The sequence below is a fragment of the Cygnus atratus genome, chromosome 5 (assembly GCF_013377495.2).
Source record: "Cygnus atratus isolate AKBS03 ecotype Queensland, Australia chromosome 5, CAtr_DNAZoo_HiC_assembly, whole genome shotgun sequence".
Classification (NCBI taxonomy): domain Eukaryota; kingdom Metazoa; phylum Chordata; class Aves; order Anseriformes; family Anatidae; genus Cygnus; species Cygnus atratus.
The window spans coordinates 34,920,697-34,929,660 of NC_066366.1; positions in this window are offsets into that span (position 1 = coordinate 34,920,697).

Here is an 8,964-nt window from a genome sequence, read left to right on the forward strand (position 1 = left end):
TGCCAGGTGGACAAAAGGAGGCAAATGGAATAACTGTGCCTCAATCTCTCTCTTCCCTGAGCAAAGTCTTATTTATTTATGATAAGTCTTTTTTTCAGAGCAAGATGACTTGATGCCAGTCTGATTTATCTATAAGGCTTCTTCTGTACCTGTTGTTTCACATATGCTCCCAGCTGCTGGCACGCACATCATCAGTGCTGCCTTTTGTAATGTGCACAAGGGCAGGTGTGCACTACATTGCAGGAGGAATGTCTTTCCTCTTATCAAAAACCTACCATTTTCTGAGGAAGAATCTGCTGAGAATGAAGGTCCTGATGTTTATCAGGTGGGGACTGGGGGGTGGTGTGCTGGGCACCGTGTGTATCCAGTTACAGGAGCATCTACTGACAGAAAACCTCATATACGGAGCAAAGATAGGACAAAGGGAGGCATATTAATGCTCCCACCATTAAAATGGCTTGGGAGGGTGAGAAGCAGGGATATTGTGAAAGATTACAGAGTGTTTCCCATGAAAAGTAGTACAATCAGGATCCAAAAGATGAAAATGTGCAGAAAGTGTCCTGAAAAGCATATATATATATATATATATATATATCATATATATGTATTATTTTTAAAAGTCAACTCACAAATATCTTGATTTCATTTCTGAAAAAGTTTAACGTTTCAGTGAACACAAAGCCATCTTAGCTGCTCTTTTGTTTGTCTGGCAAAGGAAAGAGCTAGACCCTGTGTAGGCTGAGATAATCAGTTATGTTTCTTAGACAAGCTTGTTATTCCCAGCCGCCCTACAGGACCCCTACCAGATGAGCAGAGTGGATCCAAAAACAGTGACAAGGCTCACACATAGCCCAGTGATCGATTTCCCAGCAACTCTGTAGGCATGAGGCAGTTCCCCTTCTACCAGTGGCTTTTTGTAGGGATGATCCCCGAAATCTCCACCCAGGTGCCAACTATTTACATCTCAGCAGCTTCCTGAAGCCTCATAGTATTACATTCTCTTCATCCTGTCTTTTTCTGAGCCTGTGTACATTTTTCCAAACCAAATACCATATGGCAAGACATTTGGCCACTTGTTGTGCAGAAAAAAGCCATTGTTTTCAACTTGTCCCTTGTGTAGGAAGAGAAAGAGGACAGCTGCTCTTGCTGCTCCTTTTAAAATCCTAATTGATTGTGGAAAGTTCTTTGATTTTAGCCAAACAGTTTAACAAAATGCAGATTGTCAAAACTCCCTCCAAAATTCCTCCAAGAAGTCTCTTTCCTAGCAGAGATTTCATATAGACCAAAAATAAAAAAAATGCCAAGGTCCTTGAGAACAGCTTTACAGCATCACGGTAAGGGGATGGGTGCTTAGATGACTGCAGGAACAAAAAATTTCCAGTCAACCCTGAATTTGTGTGGGATTTGCTGCTCCAGCTGGATACATATAAATCCATGGGTCCTGATGGGATTCATCTCAGGGTACTCAGAGAGCTGGCTGATGTCATCGCGGGACCTCTCTCAATTATTTTTCAATGATCTTGGGAATCTGGAGAGGTCCCAGTAGACTGGAAGCTGGCAAATGTTGTCCCAATTTTCAAGAAGGGTAAAAAAGAAGACCCTAGCAGTTACAAGCCTGTCAGTCTCACTTCAGTGCCTGGTAAAATTATGGAGAAGATTATTCTGGGAGTTACTGAAAAACACCTGAAGGACCACACAGTCGTTGGTAACAGCCAACATGGGTTTACAAGGGAAAGATCATGTTTAAAAAAATTGATTTCCTTTTACAAGAAGATCACCCATCTAGTTGACCAAAGGAAACCAGCTGATGTAATCTTTCTGGATTTCAGTAAAGCTTTTGATACTGCCTCTCACAGTATCCTTCTGGACAGAATGACCAGAGTACGGTTAGATAAATGCATAATAAGATGGGTAAACAGTTGGCTGACGGGTCGGGCCCAAAGGGTTCTTGTAAATGGTGTTACATTGGGATGGCAACCTGTCACTAGTGGGGTTTCCCAGGGCTCCACTTTAGGACCAGTCCTCTTCAATGTTTTCATAAATGATTTGGATGTAGGACTTGAAGGTTTTTTGAGCAAATTCACAGACAATACCAAATCGGATGGAGCTGTTGACTCCTTTGAGGGTGGGGAGGCCTTGCAGAGAGATCTAGACAGGTTGGAGAATTGGGCAACCACCAACAATATGAATTTTAACAAGAACAAATGCTGGATTCCACACCTGGGAAGGGACAACCCTGGCTGTACGTACAGACTGGGGGACGAGATTCTGGATATCAGCCCCATAGAAAGGGATCTGGAGGTTTTGGTCAACAGCAACCTGAACATGAGACAGCAGTGTCCCTTGGAAGCCAGGAGAGCCAACCATACCCTGGGTTATGACATTACTAACCGTCGAGGGAAGAGATTGTCCCACTCTACTCTGCCTGGTGTGGCCTCACCTCGAGTACTGTGTGCAGTTTGGGCACCACAGTATAAAACAGATATAAAACTGTTAGAGAGTGTCCAAAGGAGGGCTACAAAGATGGTGAAGGGTCTAGAGGGCAAGACATATGAACAGCAGCTGAAGTCCCTTGGTTTGTTCAGCCCACACAGAGCAGGCTGAGGGGAGCCCTCATGGCGGCCTGCAGCTCCCTCATGAGGGCAGCAGAGGGGCAGGCACTGAGCTCTGCTCTCTGGGGACAGCGACAAGACCCAAGGGAATGGCATGGAGCTTGGACAGGGGCTGTTCAGGTTGAATATTAGGAAAAAGTTTTTGACCCAGAGGGTGGTCAGGCACTGGGACAGGCTCCCCAGGGATGTGGTCATGGCACTGCCTGCCGGAGTTCAAGAAGCCTTTGGACAAAGCTCTCAGACATATGGTCTGATTTTTGAGTGGTCCTTTGGGGATCCAGAAATTGGACTCAGTGATCCTTGTGCATCCCTTCCAACTCAGGACATTCTATGATTCTGCCATGCAGCATGGTGCAGAGATAATATGTAAACCTCATTAAATCATGGGAACAAATTCCTTCCAGCAGAGCTTTGCCTTTAGTGGCAGTGATAAGGTTGGGCCAGCAAATACGAGGGCAGAGTAGAGTGAAAACAGTACTTACATTGTGTATCTATATTGTGTAATTCTCATTACAATTCTTTGCAATAAAATCTAGCACCCAAGTTTCTGCTAAATGGAGCCAACCCTGATGCTGGCTTCTTTGTAAAGTTGAGTTGTGGGCAGTGCTGAAACCCAGACACAGAAGATGTGGCCAGAGCCACCAGCTAGTCCCAGCATGCTGCTGTATGTTGGTGGGATAAGCATACCAAAATACTCCTCCCCCCCTCCCGATACCTAGTAATGGTACCACCTTCACCATGTTTCCCAAATTGCAGCCAAAGCACAGGCACAGCTAACATACCTTTATTTGACTTCAGAAGTAGGCAACCAGATGCTAACATAGTAGAAGTGATATGCTTCGCTCAGGCTCCACCTATTGACAACAGTTTACACTAACATATATTTTACTCTTGATTATCATCTAAGAGTTTTACTGTGCTTTTTTTTTTTTTTTTTTTGCTTTTTTTTGCTTTTGGCTGCTTTCCAGAATTTTATTTTATTTTAGTTGCTGATCTCAGGAGTTTTTACTAAGCAAAATACAATAGCTTTCCTGTTTTTTTCAAAGCTGTGTGCATGCAGAACCGTGCTGCTTCTGACAGAGCACTGACTTTCCCTTTGCCTTCAGTCAAAACTGTTGATATATTCCTTCATGTCTGCAACCAGCTGCTCAGAGATGGGGCAAATGTACTGGCTGGTAACTGCAGCAGCTTCCCTGGCATCACTGTCCAAATGGCTGTTGGAAGGGGAAAAATGAGCAATAGTTTGTTATTCCTGTGGGAACAGACTGTTGGAATAGTGACAAGACCGCCTTGTAAAATTCAGAGATGATACCCACAAGTAGATGTATGATAGAGGGGCCCAAATCAGAGATACCTGATGCAAGGTACCTAACAGATGTACAGACAAGATTATTGGTCTCATCAGAGAATCACAGAATCATAGAATCACAGAACGGTTTGGATTTGAAGAGACATGTAAAAAATAATCTAGTTTATCTCCCCTGCCATGGGCAGGGTCACCTTCCACTAGACCAGATTCTCCAAAGCCCCATCCAACCTGGCTTTGTACACCACCAGGGATGGGACATCCACAGCTTCTCTGGGCAACCTGATCCAGTGCCTCACCACCCTCATAGTGAAGAATTTCTTCCTTATATCTAATCCAAATCTACCTCTTTCACTTCAAAGCCGTTACTCCTTGTCCTATCACTATATGTCCTTGTATGCCCAGCTTTCTTATAAGCCCCCTGTAATTACTGAAAGGCTGCAGTAAGGTCTCCATGGAGCCTTCTATTCTTTGGGATAGACAACCCCAGCTCTCTCAGCTTTTCTTTGTAAGAGAGATGTTCCAGCCCTCTGATCATCCTCATTTATTCTAGGCAATGTGGACAGAAAGTACTAGGGGCCAGCTTACTCCTCCTAGTTTTAGTGATTTAATAGTGAGGTGTCTAGTTGAAAGTGGTTGGTCATTGGGAAGATACAATATCCAGGTGCTGGGGCAGCCATCCTGAGGTGTGTGTTTGAACCAGTAACTGAATCAAAACATGGTAGCAAAGGCTTTCTATTTTAACTGTTGGATCAGGCTTCCTAGTGAGATGTGCTTTTTTTTTTTTTTTTTAAAGTCCAGAATAGCAACTCTGCAATTAGAAAAGAATCATTTCATTTCCCTGGGTTTTATTATTTTTAATAACTGACTTCTTTATGGCACTTCTTAGCTGTAAATCTCAATGTCAACATTGCTTTAGATAAAGCAAAACTGAGTGCCAGGCAGGGTCGGCATGTAGAAATTGAGATTACTGGGAATTCAGGCATGGAAATCAATTGAGATTGCACACAGCTGCCTGCTGTCTTGCAGTTAGGCCAAAGCATTTGCTTTGCTAGCTCTGCAAACCACCTCTGGGAGTGCAGTTGCTGTCAGAGTGGCAGGAGGTACAGAACTGTGTGATGGAGGGCTGCAGTTCAGCAGTGACACTCCCCACAGAATCACAGAATCACAGAATCGTCTAGGTTGGAAGAGACCTCCAAGATCACCCAGTCCAACCTCTGACCTAACACTAACAAGTCCTCCACTAAACCATATCCCCAAGACAGTGCCTTACAAGCTGATGGGGAGAAAAGAAGAAGTGGTTTTAAAAGATGGGCGATTTCATAAATCCAGTGGTGTGGATATTTTTAAGGATATCAGCCGAGCTGTTTGGATCCTGTAGTGCAAGGACCCACAGATCCCATAACTACTGCATTATATCAGACTTCTGCAGTCAGAGCAAAACCTGGACATTTACAAATTACTGAAAGTCCTCTTCTGAATTCAATACTGTGGTGGTTGGGCCATAGAAGTGCCAAGGTGACAAGTCTGTCCCTCCTACCTGGCGTTCAGAAAGCTCTGGTACAGCCACATAAAGCAAAGGTCCGTATTGCTGTCTTCTTCCTCTCTCATCTGCACATCTGTGTTGACTGGGCCTGGAGAGCTGCTTTAGATAAAGAAAAATATTAATTAAAAATAAAAATATTGAAACCACCACAGCTGTAAAACAGCACTGCTCTCTGGAAGGCAGGTTCACCCCACCAGCAACCTGCCACATGGGCCATGTTCTGTTAACCTGCTGACTGACAGTTAGCTGTGTAGGAAAAGAAAGAAGTATCCTCTTCAAATCAGGCTCAGATGTTCTCTAACTGGCAAGAGGATAGGTTTTAATATGCACTTGTATGCTGCCTCATTACCCAGTACTATCATGTCCTTCAGCCCATGGATATATACCTTCTTCCAGCAACTGGAAATTAAAAATCTACTGCATCTGCCAGGATTTTGTTATTAGTGCATGCCCTAGAAAATATCAGAACACCCTGAACAGATGGGAAGGAATCAATGTGCTATGTTTTTGCCTTGGAGAACCAAGCCTGCAGGATGCCTCTGCAGGCAATGCTCTCCCTTCATAACATACCAGAGTCAAGGACAGCAGCAGTTGTGGGGTGTATCGCCCTGAGGGCCATGTATTGTAACTGATTGTGGGCTTCAGTGGGAGCTGGTGGTTCAGTACTTCAGCTGTCTGAAGGAACCCTCTTAGCGATGTATATGATTATGTCTAACACCTGCCCAGTTTGGCAAAGCTATGGCTGGGGACTATGAACCCTGAGGTCTCCCTCATTCTGGAACAGAGCCCACTTTTTTTCTATGAGCATTTTCTCAAGCACTTTATTTTTAGCAGGCAAATCAACTACAACATTCCCCAAAAGACTAAACCAAACACAAACAAAAAAACCTCAACCTGTGATCTGGTGTCAAGTTTTCTGTCCTATGGATTAAGCCTGATACTGGCATATGCCACAGACAATGTTGTCTTCTGCTTAGAAATTGCCACACTCAGAAGTTTGGTGGGGCCTCTCCACTGTTGCACAGCAGCTCCACTGTGGCCTCGCAGGAGGAGACCAAGCCCCAGACAGCTTGCTCTTGTCTTGAGTTTTCCAAACCACTGTCCATGCCATCCCCCTTTCCTTGGAGCTGGGGCCTGCTCCCTACAGCCTGCACTGCCCACGCTGCCTTCCTCTTCCTGAAGAAACTGAGCTCTTACCTGCGCTTGTGGCCCATGAGATTTTGGATGAATTTCTGAACCTGGGCATTTCCTCTCATCTTGCTGTATTCGCTGGTAAATAGTCCATCTGAGTGCCTCTGGGACCTGCATCAGGCAAAATACAACAGCTGCTCCTCCCAGCCATGAGACTTATCCCAAGACTCTGAAATCTCTCTCGCCCCAGTATCCAGGAGCCCTGTATCCCTGCCCTTCTGTCTCCTCTCATCGTCAGCAGCCTCTGGATGAGGCCAGCACTGAGGTTGGCTCTGGAACTGGAGGTGGCTCAGCCCCATGGGCTTCTTTTCCCACCTCCCACTGAAGACTTCCCTGCCCCAGGAGCCTGGTTTCAGCTCCTCCCTACCTCTCCTTGAGGCCCACCAGGTGTTTCACTAGCTGCTGCACGTAAGCATTGTCGTTCATCTTGCTGAGCTCACTGTGGAAGAGCCCATCCGCGTGTCTCTCAGTCCTAGGTGGTCAGAAAAGAAAAAATGGATGAAAAAACATGGTTTTAAAACTGGAGGAAAATGGTCATTTAAAACTGCTACCTGAAGGAAAGATAAACAAGAATTTGTGCTAATTTGGCAAAAGTTTAAAAAAGAATATTTTCTAAGAGTTTAAAAGAAATAGGTGTGTTAACCATCACACGGCAAAAACACCTGCCCTTGCTCTAGCATCTTCACCTCAAGAAATTGAACACCCAGATACAGAAACCCTGAGGACCTGGTAGGTAATGGTAGCAGCGCCGAAGACTCACGGGTGGCTGATTGAGAAGGCATTGAAAAAGTGCTCATAGCCTCAGAGATGTTCAACAAAGGCTGGCAAACTTCAAACCAGACTAGACAGTGGGTAGGATAAAAGGTCTTGGATTGTGATGTCTGTCTGGACAAGCCTCAGGAGAGACCCGTTTGTGTGACTGTGTTTGTGCTAGTGGTGGCACCAGGGCAGCTGTACTAGGCTCTCGTGGTGGCCATGGAAGGGCTGCAAGGGTCTCAGCTGTGTCCTCCTCCAGCCTGAGTCCTTTGGTCTCTCTGGGCTTGAACTGCCCCTGCACAAGCAGGAGGAGGGGCAACTCTGCCTCAGTCTTACAGGCAAGATTAGGAACTGGTGAACTACCAGGACTGCCTATTTTGGGTTACATTTTTGTGACACTAAGCTGTTTAAAACAGAACCTTCCACTTTTACCAACCTGTATAAGTATCTAGTAGGGAAACAGGCTCAAGAGTGTCTTTTTTTTTCTTTTTTTTTGGTGTAGTTTGGTCTGTTTGGGTTTCTGATTTTTCTTCTGAATCAAGTCAAATCTTCTAATCTTAAGCAAGGAAAAAAAATATTTACAACATTTGTATTCCTTTAGCTAAATCAATTTAGGGGAACAAAAATAACAGCCAAGCAGCTGCAACTTCTGGAAGGAAGATAAAAGGCTGGCTTTATAGTTAGCAGGCTCTTTGAACAAAAAGCCATGGAGAAAAAGGAAGCAGAGGCACAAGAAATGCTTACCTCACCAGGGATGGAAGAGATGCTGAGAAGTGAGACAGGACAATCATGGGAATAATTAGCTGCCACAGACCAGTCATCAGGGAAAACATGTTGACTCCTAAACTAAAGCACAAGGTTTTATGACCAGCAGAACAAATGACCTTGATCTTTGGTACAGTTCACATGCCACACAGAAGACAAGACTTTATAAATAACATCACTATAACTAAATTAGCAGGAATTCTTGCCAGCAAATATAGTATTTCTTTAAAATACAGAAGATGAACAATTCAAATCATTCATGTTGCCAGATATTTGTAAAATATTTGTAGCCGTTATCCCACCGCCACTACCACCATGTAGTCCCGGTGCATGGATCTGAGGGGCCTGTTTGAGATAACGTTCGTGCTGGAGTATTGCTGTGAGTCAGTATAATACACCTTGAATAAGCAGGGAGGTATCACCTTGAGTTAATCCATTGATGGCACAACTCTGTGGAATAACCTCCACTCCACTATGAGTGTCTGACAGATGAGTCTTCAGGGAGAGGATTTAAAACACCCATTAAAACATCCCGCACAGTTATTAATATACCTAGAGGGTGCCCAGGAGAAATCTGTCTTTTGCTGTTGTTGCCATTGTTTGTTTGTCTGTTTTTGTTTTGTTGTCCCCTAAATTATCAGGCAAAAAGATTGGCATGTAGCAAAGAAGAATTCATCCACTCACAGGGGAAGGGAAGGACTCGTGTGTGTGCTGATATCTACCTATCCTCTAATCTTTCAAGAGGGAAAAAAGGAATAGCACATTTTCAGTAACAGCAAAACCTTGTA